The sequence below is a fragment of the Lutra lutra genome, chromosome 7 (assembly GCF_902655055.1).
Source record: "Lutra lutra chromosome 7, mLutLut1.2, whole genome shotgun sequence".
NCBI lineage: Eukaryota > Metazoa > Chordata > Mammalia > Carnivora > Mustelidae > Lutra > Lutra lutra.
The window spans coordinates 55,162,788-55,178,999 of NC_062284.1; the positions used below are offsets into that span (position 1 = coordinate 55,162,788).

Below are 16,212 nucleotides of genomic sequence, written 5' to 3' on the forward strand. Positions count from 1 at the left end.
CTTCCCAATTTTTATCCTCTGTCTTCACACCCTTCCTGAGGTCTACACTCATGTGTCTGTCTGCTCAACATCACGTGAATGATTGACAGAGATATCAACATCTGCAGTAAAGGAAAGCAGAAAAATAGCCAAAACCATACTTCCTTTTTGGGGATTAAATGTTTGTGTCCTTCCCCATGAAATTAATACATTGAACCCTTAAACCCCAGTTTGGTAACGTTTGGAGAAGGTCTTTTTGAAGGTAATTACGGTTCGATGACATTATGAGGGTGGGGCCTTGGTCTGACGGCATTGGTGTCCTTTTAAGAGACACTAGAATGCTTCTTCTCTCTCCACCATGTGAGGACACAGTGAGAAGACAGCCATCTCTGAGCCAGGAAGAGGGCTGTCTCCAGAAAGAAAATCAGCTGGCACTTTGATCTTAGACTTCCCAGTCTCTAGAAGTTTTTAAGTTTAAGCCCAGTCCTAGTATTTTCTTAGGGCAGACTGAGCGGATTAACACAGCCTTGCCTTCTAACCTGCTCCTCCTCAGGCTACCCCATTTGATAAGTGGCATTAGTATGTATCCACTTGCTTATACTGACAGCCAGGAGCATGCTTGACTCTTTCTTTCCCCACATTCCCCATCCAAATCCTATCAGGATTCCACATTCCTCACTAACCAATCCTATCAACTCTTTCTTCCTTTGAAATGTATCCTGAATTTTGATACTTCTCAGCACGTCAGCTGATAAGTTGCCCAAGGCACTTACATTTCTCTCACATACTTTTGCAAAGCTTTCTAATGCGTCTTCCTGTTTTCTACTCTTCCATACCCCCATCCCTAGCTTCAACCCAATATTCTCTATACAGCAGCCAGAGATATCTTTTAGAAAGAAAAGTCAGAAAATGTCACTTCCTCTGCTTTGAAACTTCTGTGGTTCCCCAGGACGTTCAGAATGAAGTCCAATGATCTAAGTGTGAATAAAGGTCCTCCATAATCCAGCCACTGTTTGTATCTCCACCCTATTTCCTGTCCAATTTTGTGTTTATTTGCTTTGCTCTGGCTATATTGGCTGGTTCTAAATATACCACTCTTGGTCTTACCTTGGGGCCTTTGGAGCAGTTGTTTCTTCTGAAAGACTCTTCTCCCAGAGCGTAGCAATGTTCACTCCCTCACTTCATCCAGGTTTTTGTTCAAATGGCACCTCTTCGCAAAGGTTTCCCTTGAGCATTGTATCTAAAATAGTCACTACCCAAGTTAGGTAATGTATTTGCCAGATGAAGAATTCATATCACTTCGTTTGCAGATTTTGTAAATCAAATGTTTTAAAAGATGTACACCCAGTTAGAAAATATATTCATTAAAAAAAAACTCAATTAAAATCCTACTATTGTTCCTGCTGGGTGTTAAGGATAAGCAGAACATACCAAAAAAGTTGCCTAACTTTATGGAAATTACATGAAATTTCTACATGGAAAAGCAAATTGTAAAAAAGAGGGGAAAATGACAACTAGACCTCAGAGGTGTTTATCCTCCCCACTAATCAGAAAAAATTTAAAAATTTAAAATAAGGTACCATTTCTTGCCTATCAAACTGGCAAAGAATTTTGAAAAACCAGTAAGCCTAGCATCTCCTTCACAGCTGGAGAGAGTATATAATCAGAATGGAAATTTAGTGGTATATATAAAAATTCTTTAAACAGTTTTCATTCTTTGACCAAGATGTTCCATTTAGAGAAATTTATAAAAAGAAAATAATCAGATAGGTGCAAAAAACTACAGATAAGGATGTTCACCGCATCACTATTTACAACAACAAAAAACTGGGACTGACCTAATTTTCCAATAGTAAAGATTTGGTTCAATGCACTTTGCTATATGCATATGATAGAACACTATGCATTCAGCCCATTAAAAAGGAAGTGTACAATAGTTCATGTCCTGGGGAAGTGTTCATGAAATGGTAAGCGAAAACAATGAGGTTAGAAAGTAGAATGTTCAGTGTAATTGAAATTTATTTTGAATTTTTCCAATATTGCAGTGAATACACATATTTTACTTCTAAAATAAAAACTATGTAAAAACAAAACAAAACAAAACAAAACAAAATAAAATAGCCACTACCCTGTCTTTCTCCCTTGCCCTGCTCTATTTGTCTCTATTGCACTTACAATAATTTATTGCTTTATCACCTTTCTCTTTCATCAGAATGTAAGCTCCAAGATCTTTGTCTTGTTTCCCACTGGACCCCCAATGCTCAGAAAAACCTCCACTAAAGAGCAGATACTCAGTACATACGTTTTGAATGAATAAATGTATGTGTTGAATGAATGAAGTTTCAAAATAAGATTTAAGATACTTAAATCTTGAATAAGATTTAAGATACATTTATATGTTTATAAATTTTAAGTTCTGAAATCTGTTTTCGATAATGTGTTCTTTGAATGAGGAGAAGGGAAAAACAAAACCAAACCCAGCCCTGAACAAGGGGTACAATCATCAGGGTTAGTTCTTTGTAAATCAAGATTTCGAAGTGGCACAGTTTGGAGGTACCAGACGAGCTTACGACCAGGCTTACAGCAGTGGTGATGAAGTGAGCAGAGAAAACAAAATTACACGTGCTTTTTTGGATCCTTGAGTGAGAAGCAGAGTGGAAGGGCTCAGTTCTACTGTGCCAACCATAATCTTCTCACCTCTGTGCCTTTGGAACCATAGTTAGAACGTCGTACTTGGGCTTTCCTGAAGACGACTGAGGCTGCTAATGACTCCAGCAGAGAAGACCGGTCTTCTCCCTTTCTCTTGGCTTTTAGCTTTCCAGAGGACACCAGCTTCACTGCCATTGATCTTCCTCCAACCTCAATTCCAGCACTGACGTCACCCCTCAGGAAGCTCATGCAACATCCCCAAATTGTAATCTCTCATCCTCCATTCTTAACCAGGCTTGACATTCTAGAATGAATACAACACCATCTCTGAAGTAAAATAATAAGATGGGTTTAAAATATTAATTTGAAGAAACAGCCAGGACTTTCCACTCAGGTGTGAAAATGTCCTGATGCAAATAGAATAAACTAAAGTGCACTTGATTTAATAAGCCGTGGATCTACAAGTTATGCTGAGCAGTTTACCCAATCACAGTCTTCAGTACATCTCTGGGCACTGCCTGGATATAATTGGGAATAAGAATAAGTAGCAAGCACCAAAATATTAAATCTAAATTAGTCAGCCGTTCAAATGAACAAACCCTTTGTGGACCATATTGGTCATGAAACTGCACATCACCACCCGTCAATGACATCCTAGGACAAATGCTCAGAACGCCTAATTTTTTTCCATGGTTGCTAGGTTGGCCTTGAGCAGCAAAAGGCAACTGGATTTATTTTGTTCTGGCAGCATCTCAGCGGGAACATAAACTAGCAATGCTAGGGAACAGAAGGTCTACACAGAAAAGGAAGCTCTACTCATATACTATACTAAACCCTCAAATGCCAACTACACTTAAACTAGAAGCAATGTAAGTGGTAAACACTAACATTTTCAAAGAGCTGTCTAATATTCATGGCGGAATCTATAAAAGGTGACTTTGAATAATCCCTTCCCAGCAAACCTGTAAAAGTTTTATAAAATATGCTGCAAAAATGACTCACAGTAGATGTAATTACTGTGCAACCTTGGAAACTGATGTAAAAAATTCAGCTGCCAGCATGTTAACAGCCACCTAATATATGGGTTGTTTGATTGGACTCTTTGGGCAAAACTGCAGAATTCCTAACCCATTGCTGCTATATATTTTATCAGGGCCAAATTTAGCTACTTTCATTTTTTAAAATGCCATTTTCGACATCACGGTGAATCAAGTTCAGTGTTGCTTAATTGCTTGCATACATTACAATCTAATTCATTTCCCCAAACACTAATTTAACTAGTTATTATTTATTTTTATTTTTTGGAACAGCAGCAGAGTTCTGATGCCCGAACTATGAAACTTGGCAAAATCATTGCTTTCTTAACAAAAAACTGTAAGAATCAGCAGTGAAATTTCCTCCCCTATGCTGTCAGCAACTGTTTCCCAGTTTTTTTTTTAACGTATTCATCTTAAATTAACAGTTTGATATAAAAATGGTTCATTGCCTGTATTCTGTTTTCAATCATAATGTAGTATTTTTGTGGGCAGGGAGAAAAGCCAAATTTTAGAAGGGTCATATGCCATATTTTCACCCTGTGCCTCACATCCATCCTTTGGCCTTGGCTGAGATGATAGAGTGTATTGTCAGTTTAACAGCTAATAACGCCAACCAAATACATCAACCTTTGAAAGATGTCCTCTTATTACAAAATGTTCACTCTGTAGCCATCCCCATCCTAGGCTTTGGTCTAGGGGCTATCACTTTTGGAAAACTGAATTAAATTGAATTGTTGCAAAATTAATTCTGCGATAGTGTCACTATAGGCATTTGCTATTTAAATGACCTTAACAGTGAATCTTTTAGAAAAGAGCCTGTCCCCCGCTCCCCATTTTTATGGTGGAATAAGTCTATCCCTTTCCCCCAAATTTACCTGTTTGGTAAGTTTCCATACCTAAGATTTTCTCCCAAGTGGGGGTCTATCCTGACTGGGGGTAAAAGAATGGGTGATACAGAAATGCTCTACAGGCCTTCTTCTGGATTAATAGTTGAGATTATGAGGATCACCCAAATTAAGCCACACAAACTGACTTGAGTCCTGAGTCTAATGCCTTCATTACATACCCCTTCGTTATTTTAAGACATACTGTTAGTGGGCAGGGATTTTGTCTTATGAGTCTTTGTACCTCAATAAATATTTATAAAATTGAATTCTCAGTTTTGTGCAGCTGAAACCATACTTCATATTATATGGTCACTCTGGCAGAAAACACCCTTTGATTTACTTGTAGGAAATGAAAATTGATTATACGAAAAAGGATTTCAAAAATACATAAAAGTTTGTCAAGGAGGGGAGGATACTTGCTTTCAAGTATATCAGTAAAAATAAAGACTTCTTGATTTTTACCATTCCAAGTTTCATAACTACAGATATTGAAGCTCAAATTCTTCTACATAATTAATTCCCGTTCTGTATAAATATACTAATGGATGCTATGGAATTGAATTTGCCAGCACTCAACTTAGTCTGTTTTGAGGAGTAGAAGCTTTTGCTTCTAGAACAGTGAAATAGAGCAATTGCCCAGAAGTTATTTTAACTACAAATAGTGCTTAAACCTTTAATTAGCTTAAACATGTTTAGCTAAGTCATTGTGATCAGTAATTAGAAAACCTGAGTCTACTTAGCCCCCTAATCTTAGTCTATAATCTTTAACCTAAATCTTAGGACTGCAACTTCACTTCAGAACTCTGTAGAGTACACAAGATTGGGAAAGCTTTGAATTGTCCAGAAACTCCCCACAGATCAGTATAGCTCTGTGTCTATGAAGTTCAACGATTATACATCTCATCTCAAATAATTTGCAGTCTTGTAGTAACAAAAACAATCAAATTATTATCAAAACATCATTAAAAGAATTTCTATATCCTGGGTTTCTTAATATACATGCTAAAACTGATAACAAGGCAGAGCATTATTTCACTTTGGAAACCGATAATTAAGAATGATCTTTCCAGTTCAAAACCATTAATCTCAGAAATACAACATCTTACCTCGGCCTCCGTTACCATTTTATAAGAGTTAGAAACATGACAATGGTTCATTCCCAGGGTTGGTACCAAAAGAACCCCAACCAACCAGAACACAACATGCACACGCACAGGATGGTAAGGATGCCACAGTGCAAGAGAATGCGGGAAGAAACCCCACCTACACTTTTTTACAGTTCTTTTTTTTTTTTTTTTTAAGTATTGCTTAGATTCTGATGCTAAGAATCACAACAAAAAGAATATTGGAAAGTGTCAAGACGTAGAACTCTTTTCGCTGAGGGGACCCCATCAGAAGTCTCCCAGCTGGAGGAGGACCTGGTCAACCTGCTCTGTGAAGGGAGGGAGGATCCTGGTGGTTGAAAACCCGGTCACTCAAGCACCAGGGGAGAGGAACTCAAGGGAAATAAGCATTTTGCAAAAGGCGACAGAAGGGAGATTCTGATCAGGGAAGGAAACATTTTCTGTTGTTTTAGAAGTACTAAGGAGGTGGAAAAATGAAGAGTGACCATAGAAGTGAATTCCCTTTCTATTTTGGCATACGCCTGCCTTAGGGAAATCTATTTATAAAGATCAATGCTAAAACTAGACATATCTTTAAACCTGGCTTTTAAATTGTGAAGCAAGCAAAAGCCTATTTATTATATGGTGTGATAAGAGGAAACCTCAATGTGCTACCTACCCCCTCTTTTTTTAAGATTTTATTTATTTATTTGACAGAGATTACAAGTAGGCAGACAGACAGGCAGAGAGGCAGACAGGAGGAAGCAGGCTCCCCGGTGAGCAGAGTCTGATGTGGGGCTCTATCCCAGGACCCTGAGATCATGACCTGAGCTGAAGGCAGAGGCTTTAACCCAGTGAGCCACCCAGGCATCCCTGTGCTACCCTTTTTAAAGCCACTCACAGCCTCAGAAGAATAACAGCAAACCCAAAAGCAACACCTTGCATTGGTATAACACTTGGCAATGAACAAAAGCACTTCCACATATGTTGTCTCCATTGAGGACCAGCAGCACCCTATATGTGGACAAGGCTAGTTGGCATTTCTGTTTTACAGAAAAGGACACTGACGCTTTGAAGAAATTCATAGTTGTTTTAAAAAAAGATAGGTCACTCTTGAGAAAGAGAAGTCTGACCACATGAAAAAAGAACCACATTCACAGAATTGGAAAGTTTGTCAACAACAACCTGTACTAAAAGCTACATTTTACATTGTAGGGTATGCCTTCTGTTCTATGATGGGATTTTTTTTTTAAGATTTTATTTATTTATTTGACAGACAGATCACAAGTAGGCAGATAGGCAGGCAGAGAGAGAGGGAAGCAGGCTCCCCGCTGAGCAGAGAGCCCGATTCGAGGCTCGATCCTAGGACCCTGGGATCATGACCTGAGCTGAAGGCAGAGGCTTAACCCTGCTGAGCCACCCAGGTGCCCCTATGATGGGATTTTATGACTGCTGTTGTTCTCGTTTTTACAAAGCAGAAAGTTCGAATACCTGACCAACAGCTTCAAAATCAGAAATCCGGCTGCACCTAAGCTCTGAAAGTTGAAGGGAATGGATAATTTTTTAGCAGACAAGTGTTCTGAACATGTTGCACTGATAGTTTCCCCCGAGAAAAGAAGTCATCTTGCCTGTTCTGCTGGCTTCCTGATAACTCCCAACTGCACAAACTGTCCGACTTCAAGGGAACTTTGGGTCAGGGAAGGAGATGGGAACTGCCAGGTGTACGGACCCTTCCGATGGGTCGCAAGGTACCACCTCTCTACCTCTCTCATACTTTCAGATGCTGCACTACGTCTATTCCTGGAGGAGTGGAATGTGGCCTTCCAAAGCTAGTTCTAACTCTGTTTCTAGAGGTGATGCAGAGAAGTAAAGCCCCTGCTGTGTTTGCTGAGTGACAATGGGGTATTCATAAAATAGCTCTGAGACAGGCTTTCATAGGGTCTAGTTCAAAGAAGTTCTCACTGATCTTTTTTCACCGAGTCACTCGACAGTCTTTATTCATTACCTGCAAGGAAATGTAAGGTAGGAGAAATGCTTGGAATAAAGTTTTTTTTTTCCTTTTTAAAAAGATTTTATTTATTTATTTGTCAGAGAGAGAGAGAGAAAGCGCAAGCAGGGGGAACAGCAGAGGGAGAAGCAGACTCCCTGCTGAGCAGGGAGCCTGATGCAGGGAGTCCGATTCGGGCCTCAATCTCTGGACTCCAGGATCATGACCCAAGCCGAAGGCAGTTGCCTAACCAACTGAGCCACCCATACATCCCTTGCAATAAAGTTTTGATACTGATAATTCTTAAAATTTTACTTATAATTGAGAACCTTATGACTGATATCTTTGACTTCCAATGTTTAACACTGGAGTGTGAACACTGGCCTATACTTTATTTTCTCCTGAGCTAAATGATGCTGTCTTGTAAAGGAAAAGAGTACGTCTCGGTCAGAAACTTCATGAAGAAGATCACCTGACTCGCACTATATGAATTTCCGGCATCTTGTGTCTAGGGATGTGTGTATAGTACTATTTCAAGTCCTCTTTACTGATAATTTAATGCTGCCTCTAAATTGAATGCCTATTGCCTTTTCACCAGAAAGCAGTTTTTACTGATGATAATGATGATGGTCATTAGGGCCTTTGAGACTTTTAAAAGGATCTAAGGATGAATGAATAAATAAAAACCATGATGACTCATTCTGCACCCAGTGCCATTAACTTAACACACATGGGCACAGTTCCTCTCCCTCACAATACGGCACTATTTAAGTACACGTTACATTTCTTTTTCAAACAGAATGAGTATAATTTATTCAAAGAATATCATAAGATTGTGGAAAGTCAGCAATCGAGTAGCCATGTTGCAAAAAGTAAATATGTTTTACCAGGTTGATTTTTTTTTTTTTCTTTTCTAAAACTAGTCCTCATTGAACCACCACTGGATTCTATCAGGCTAAATGAAAGGAGATTACTCTTTCCTACATTTTCATTGCCTTCTTTATTTTATGTTTTAAATATATTAAAGAATGTCATGTCAAATTTCCTTCTACTATTGCTTCAGGTTAAGTAGGGGAAAAAGTGGGGATCTTAGAGCATTACCTTTTGCATTATTAAATGAATACAGATCAATTAATATTTCATATTTATATTCATAAAAAAGTGAATGTATAGACCCTGACCTTTAATACTGGTACACGGGTACAAAGAGATATTCCGGAATTGTTTTTATAAAGACATATGTAATATTTTCTCAAAAGTAAAGTTGTCACAAGGTGGTATGTTATGGCCATTATGGTGTATTTTATTTCACACAAGATTAAACTATAGAAAATCCCAAGTCTGCAAAAAGATTTAGTTATGCTCATTAGGCACTGAGTTGATTAGTTCAGTCTCTGTTTTTCTCTTTATGAGCCAATTTCAAAGCCATCGATAAGCCTCCTAATGACATTGAGTAGCCTATTCTCTATTTTTCATATAATATATGAATATAATATTCATATTTTTCATATGTTTTCCTTTTCTTCTTGGCAGCAGACACTGTAACAGTGAAAGGGACACTGAACCAGAACTCAGATAACAAGGATTTTATACCTAACTGTCCACTCAGGGGCCAGGTGACCTAACATTGGATGGTGACCGGTGCCATCTGTGTTTTGCTCTCTTAATAACACCACAGGGTTGGCAAAATTGTTTAGTCTGCAAAAAACAAAAACAATACAAAACAAAACAAATCACCAATAGACCTAAAGAGAAGAAGAGAGCTACTGGAAGGTTCTGGCTTTAGACAGATTCGGTATATTAAAATTTGCATTTAAACAAAAGATAAATGAAGAGGTAGTTATTCACTTTACTTTAGAAATATCTGATATAGGAAATGATGCATTTTAAAAGCTCACTTCCATAAAGTGTTCAAAGCACAATTCAATTTGCAAATATTAAATTAAAATACACCTATAGCAAGGCCCGAGGTACTGCTGCATTTTAAAACCCACCAAGGGGCTTTGTACACAATTTAGACTAACACGATACAGGAATAATACATCAAATTGGGATTGATTGTTCTGAATCAGATTTAGTCAGTCCTATTTACATGAGGCTGGTCCAATGAAAACCAAAACTTCCACCTGCCTAGAAAGACCGAGAACTTCCCATTGCCATTCAAACAGGAAACAAGCCAGTTGCTAGGCTTTGAATTTTGACTCTTGAGCATGACTTGCTTCAGGAGAATGAAACGTGCCTTTTGGTTCGACCCCCTTGCTTTAGTAGCCTGACACAAAGTGAAAGACGCCAAGTGTGCATTGCTGCATTTCTCTCCTGGGAGGATGGATCAAAGCCCTTTTAGTAAAATGCTTTGGGAACATGAGGAGTAGAGCTCCCGTTTGAGTCAGAGCTGGTCTGGGGGGAGATTTTGGCTCTCCATTACATGTGTGTTCCATGGAGTCAGGTTTACTTTGGGCTGGTCTACACATCTCAAGTGTAGTGTTCTACTACTAGTGTTCATCTACTACATCTAAAGTGTAGTGTTCACGGTATTGTGTACACAAACCTCTTCACTAATATGGTTTGGAATGTAATAGAGGGCTATATAATGGAAAAGAATAAATTTCTTTAAAGACTTCAAATCACTCACAGGGTAGTGAAGGTTCACAGGAAAGGTGTAGGAGAGGTGAGATGAGCGGAGGAAATAGTGGACTCCAATCCCCCACTCTCTCAGTAGACTGGTCTGGGCCAAGCCTCCCACACTGCTCAGGTTGCTGTCCCTCTCTCTCTGACAGCCACTGACAATGGGATTTCACAGTCTGCACTTCCGTTCAGCTTTCTAATAGCTCCCTTACCTGCCTCTGGTACTTCATCAGGAAGGCTGTCTTTTTTGTAGAATCTTCTAAAACACAGTAGTGTGGCTTGGCTGTCTTCAGAGTCTTCTTGCTTGTGGGAACACAGTCATCAGGTCTTCTAGAATCCTGTTTAGATCAGATGAGGAAATAGAAGGTGGTGTCCATTTTAAGGAAATGGACATTGGTGTCCTGGACACCAAACTGGGTGCCACAGCTTCACATTCAACTTGAAAACCCTCAGATACCTTCTTCAAAGTAGAATGCTTCCTTCTGAATGGTTCGTTGGTGGCTGCAATGACATGCCACTTAATGGCAGCCTCTCTGGGGGGAGGGAGAACTACCATGACCGCCAGGATATGACCTGAGTCATTATCGGCATTGCCATGACACTCATGTTCTTCCAGGAATAGAAGAAAGCAAGAAAGCAAGCAGGATGTTAATGTTAGAATGGATCTGCTAGTATTTCAGAAACCTTATTCGGTTTCTGTATACACACGTCAGTAAATTTTTAGCAAATTAAGTAATTATGTAATAAATGGGACTAGATTGGAATACAGGGAATATATAAGGTGTTTCAGCTTACTAGCTCTTAATTAATTAATTAATAAGTGTTGCCCATGATTATCAATATAAACTAGAAGCCTTATTATGTATGTTTGCATTCTGAATAGCTGTATCTTTAGTTTAATGTGTTTGGTAGAACCAAGAGAGAGAAGGAAAAAATTATATTACATTTAAAAACATGTGTGGGCATACACATTCAATTCAATGCATTACTTTAGTATGTCATCCAACTGTAAATGCAAAAATACTGAAGTGTATTTATCTATGCAGATATACTCATACTTAACTCATAAGAGCACAGCACATCATCTGTGGTGACTTAATGTGTGGTGTCATGCTTTTCATTGACTAGTCACAATTCAGGGTCATGACAATAACTTAACTCTGAGGAACAGTTTGCTTTTTGTATACCTTTACATTTCACGAAGACTTTTATGAGGAAAGAAGAATATTTTTATACTGAAAAATGCAATTTGTTGTGTAAGTAAGAAAAGTATGCTCATAACTAGTATGATAGGTACTTGGATGTGTTTCATGCATTTGTAATGGATTTGTGTAAATCTAGGCTGAGGCTACAAGGAGGGGAGAGGTAAACATCCTGGGCTCTGATGACATGATGCTTTAAACAACTCTGCATAATCCAAAATAAACTGGCCCCTTTCTCTACCCAACACCACTTCCTCATTTTGGGAAATGGTATCTATCTGCTCAGTTCCCAAGGCTGGAGAACTGTACCTCGTCCTTGTCTCTCTGTCTTCCTTAGAAACTTCTCCCAGTCTCATTCCAAGCAGCCACCAAGTCTTGTCATTTCCAGCCCCTTAAAAGCACTTAAATATGCCCATTCATTCTGTCTCTTTATGTTTACCTTAATTTAGGCCACTGTCATTTATATTGCTTAGATTTCTGTAAAGCCTCCTAATGGGTCTCCCTACCTGTTCTCAGTCTTCAATCCATCTGCCACACTTCAGCCCATGTAATTTTTCTAAGACATATCTGCCCTTTTTTTTTTTTTAAGCCCCTGAATGTTATATCACTCAGTGGCTTTTGATCTAATATTCAAGTCTCTTAGCATGGATTACAAGGTCCTTCAGGATCTGATCTCAACTGTACATGCCCACCCCTCACTCAGCTGGGACCATGTACAATTAACAGCTATTTATCCAACTCTCGATTTCCACTTCATTTTTGGAAGTGTCTACTCCCTTGATACAGAAGGCTTGCTCCAACTCTGTCTGGTTTCATTGTTCCTGAGTTTACACCTATCTTTTGCTGGGAAAGTCTTCCCTGAATTTCCCACAGTCTCTTAAACGCACCGTGCATGCCCAGTCGTATCCATTCAACATCCAGCAAGTATCTGTCAGGTGCCCGCTGGATGCTACGTAGTATTTTCGGAGGCAGGCAATGTTGCTGATCACAAACAGAAAAGATCTTTGTCCCCACGGAGCTTTCCTTCTCCCAGCATTAGCACTGCGACTTAGCTTACTGTCTCCTGATTCTCTTCCTCAGGAGATGAAGAAGGGCTCCCCTGCAGTTTTTGTATTATTATGATTGGCAGTGTCCAATCAGTAAATGTTTAAAGACACGGATAGACTCGCAAATGTGAAGCAAAGAAATGCCAATATTTTTCTTTTATCTTAGGTCATTATAGTTACTGGGAAGCCAAAAAAAATTTTTTGGAAGTAAAAGAACCCAAACCTTTTTACATGACATGGTGATTTAATGAGCAGACACAGAGACATGTCTTCAAACTCTTATATAACCCTTTCCCCCCATCTTGCTTTTTGAGTCCTAAATCTCTTCTAATATCTAGATCAATCTGCTCATTTTCTGACCAACACAGTCTATAATGGAGTGTATGACAATGAGTATCAAAGATAAAGACACTAGACTTCTGAAAGAGAATCAACTGTTTGAACAATAGTATTAAATATATGCTTTCAGTGGGCCTGAGGTGAAAACATAGATATTTTTTTGGCAAACCTAAAGCAGCCACACTAAACTCTTAATCTGTCCTTCAGAATTAGAAATAAAAATCTAGAAGAGAAGAAAAGGGTTTTTGATGTTTGAAGCCTCATCGATTTTCTTTTTCTAAAGCGAAAAGGAAGACCACAGCAGTGTTTTGCTTTTGCTAAGAATATATTGGATGGACTTGAAAAATCAGAAGCTAAATACTTTAAAGATGATCTTAGGCAGGGAAAAATTTAAGGTGACACGTAGAGTTGTGTTAGCTAACATTTAGTGTTCAGGTCCCATAATTCCTTTGCAAAACAAATATGATTAATATGTGATTTTTAAAAATGGTCACTAACATGTATATTTCTTATCTGCATAGGCACCTTCTAAACATATGCACCTTTATTAAACAGGCTTATATTTTCTGCCTCCTGGGTGCTTTATATTTATATGCCTATGCTGTTCTTCCAAACACTGTTGCTTGTTTTGTTTTTGTAGAGATCATGAGTCCACTTGATATTAGTGACTTATACTTTCCTGTGCTTTGTGAGTATGGGTAATAGCCTTTTTGTATACCAATTTGCTTACACTGCAGTCTCTGTTGGTAATACTGTACATTGCCTGACCTCTGAATGGAAAAATAATAACAAGTTAAAACAGTCATTTTACCTGAAGTCGATAAGGCCATAACACTCAACCTGCTTTCAATTCACATACTCAATTTTCATCCACTCACTCTCGACTTTGAGAGGAAGGAATAATGACAGGTTACAGGCACTTTATTTCAAAATTCACTCACAAAGTTATTGACAAGCATTTTTCACAGAAACAGCTCTTCTCTCTGACCCTCGTGAGCTGTTTACATGAAAAATGCTCTTCCTTGTAGATTAATGAGAGTGGAACCTAATTCCATACCAAACATGTAGCAATTGCTTTAGCATTTCTGTTTTTGATATGGGAACAAAAATAGGGATAATTTGCCTCAAATTGCAGTCACTTCAGTCATAATAAAATCTCTGAGAGTACTGTTTGCTTTCAACTTTCATTAGGTAAGCTGGGGCTGTTATTAAGGCACCAACACATAAATGTTATATTAGCACTTAACAGAAGCATAGCATTCTCCTCTAGGAGATAAATTCTACCCTTGTCAATATAATTCCTTACTGAGTGCAGTAAAAGAGTTTGAAAAGATGAAATAGTGAAGCCTTGCACTAGAGGAAAAAGAATACCCTGTTCATTCAAGCTTAAAGGCCATTTTGCTGGTCCAAGGTGCCAGGGTACTGTTAAGAAAATAAGTCCCAGAGAAACTCTCGTAGGTCAAGTCAAACATTGAGACAAACTTTCAGACATGTTCTCTTTGTCTGAGTTGTTAAATCAGTTACTTTAAATTTCTGTATGCTTTCAACTGGCATTTCAACTCTGTGTAGAAATATAAGGATTTAAGGCCAAGATGGAGTTCATTTCCAGAAAGCAAATGATAATCCTTATGTGTAAACCACTATACACACAGCACCCACATTTTTTTTAAAAGTCAGGTATTGTGTACAATCATCATGATAGAGTTGTTGAAATTAAATGCGTGTTTATCCATACTCTTACTACCACGTGTCTTAGGCATATTAAAAATAACCGTCTCCTATGTAGGCCTAAGAGAAGTGCTGTTACCCTTGGAGAAATGAGGACTATGTAGTCATCTAAAATGGGGAAACAAAGGAGGAGGAGGGGCATCTACACGCTTGGCGATTGCTAGGCCTATCGTTGTCATGGTCCAGCTGCCCCAGCCTTTCAGAGTTCTTTATCATACGTATTTCTATGGTTTTAAGGTCCTTTAAGGAGTCTGTTGTCATTTGTATTGTTCAGAAGCCTTAACTGCAAACACTAGACTGTTTCAACTACCAAGTTCAAGCCATAATGTTCTTCAGGGAACATGTGAAATGGAAAAGTGGCTACTGTCCCTCTGTATTTGCAAGACACACGATTATAGACAACAACATATAGTATGTGATTATGCCTAACAATGGTGGTGATGAGGGCTATTTGGCTTAACGTCCTGTTCATAGGGTTGAATGTATTTGTATTTGTTGTATTTAGGTTGCTATTCTACTAATCTGGGACATCCCTGTCATTCAGCCTTTCCCAGAAGGTTAATGCATTTCCATCCACCCCACCGCCTATCCTTCAAGTTCTGGTAATCCTGAAAATAGCCTATAAATGTTGACTGTGGCCATACAGAAGGAAAAAAGAAGCGTTAAGTAGCTTTCTGCTGAGACTTCAAAGTCATGGGTATAACGGACGTTCATTTGTCATCAAGTTTTGAAATGGTAGTTTTGATATATAACATTTATATGAACAAAACAGCAGTTTCTTCTTCAAGACCAAATTAAAATAACTTTCAATCCATAAATATGAGGTAATTATATTTTTCTTAAAAAACACATTTTGGGTGTAAAATGAGAACTAATGAATATGCCCACAGTTTAATATGCCGACAAATATTTTAGATGGAAGTTTTTAGTTGGCTTTAAAATTTAGAGAGCATTTTTTTTTTTGTAATATATATTTAAAAAATAAATTCAGGTCAGAGCTAGCAACTTTTCAACCATACCACTGAGTGCAAATTTAAATATAATTTATAGGGAAAGTAGTGAGGGCCTACCATCTAATTAAAGCAAATACCTAACTATAAGCTCTTTAGAATCTTACAGATTTTTAAAATCTCCACAGGTAGCACAGAGCCTGGTACCCAGTAAGTGGTCAAGAGAGTTTTCATGCTAACATTTTTCTGACGGGCTATTTATATCAAATTCTGAAATGTTCATTCAATTTGGCCCTAAAATTCTAAGTTTAGAAATTTATTCTAAGAAAATAATTAGAGATGTTCACAAAGAAAATAACTGGAGTTATACAGGGTATTTATCAAAGTGTTATATGTAAAGCAAAAACTACATACAATCAAAATATCAAAAAATAGATTATTAGTCAAACACACTGCAGTATATCACATAATGAAATATTACACAACTATGACAAACTGTGTTTGAACATTTAAGGGAAAATAAAATATATTTTGTGGGAGAAAGAGAGTTCAAAGACTAGTAGGTATGATATTAATAAAGTGCCTATGTAATATATGTGTGCATATAAATACATACATATACATGCATACATATCTGAATGAGACAGAAAAAAATTATACACAGAAAAAACCCCACATGT

The 16,212-nt window shown here is 38.0% G+C and overlaps 1 long non-coding RNA gene across 1 annotated transcript in view; it reads right to left on the reverse strand.

Moving 5' to 3' along the window:
- LOC125105637 (uncharacterized) overlaps positions 1-16,212 on the reverse strand; it is a 69,145-nt gene that overhangs the window by 36,423 nt on the left and 16,510 nt on the right. The window contains exons 3-6 of the long non-coding RNA XR_007128968.1: positions 10,480-10,605; positions 9,236-9,340; positions 2,677-2,955; positions 1,087-1,219 (exon numbers count right to left, since the gene is read on the reverse strand). This is a non-coding gene — a long non-coding RNA (uncharacterized LOC125105637). The remainder of the gene's footprint in view (positions 1-1,086; positions 1,220-2,676; positions 2,956-9,235; positions 9,341-10,479; positions 10,606-16,212) is intronic.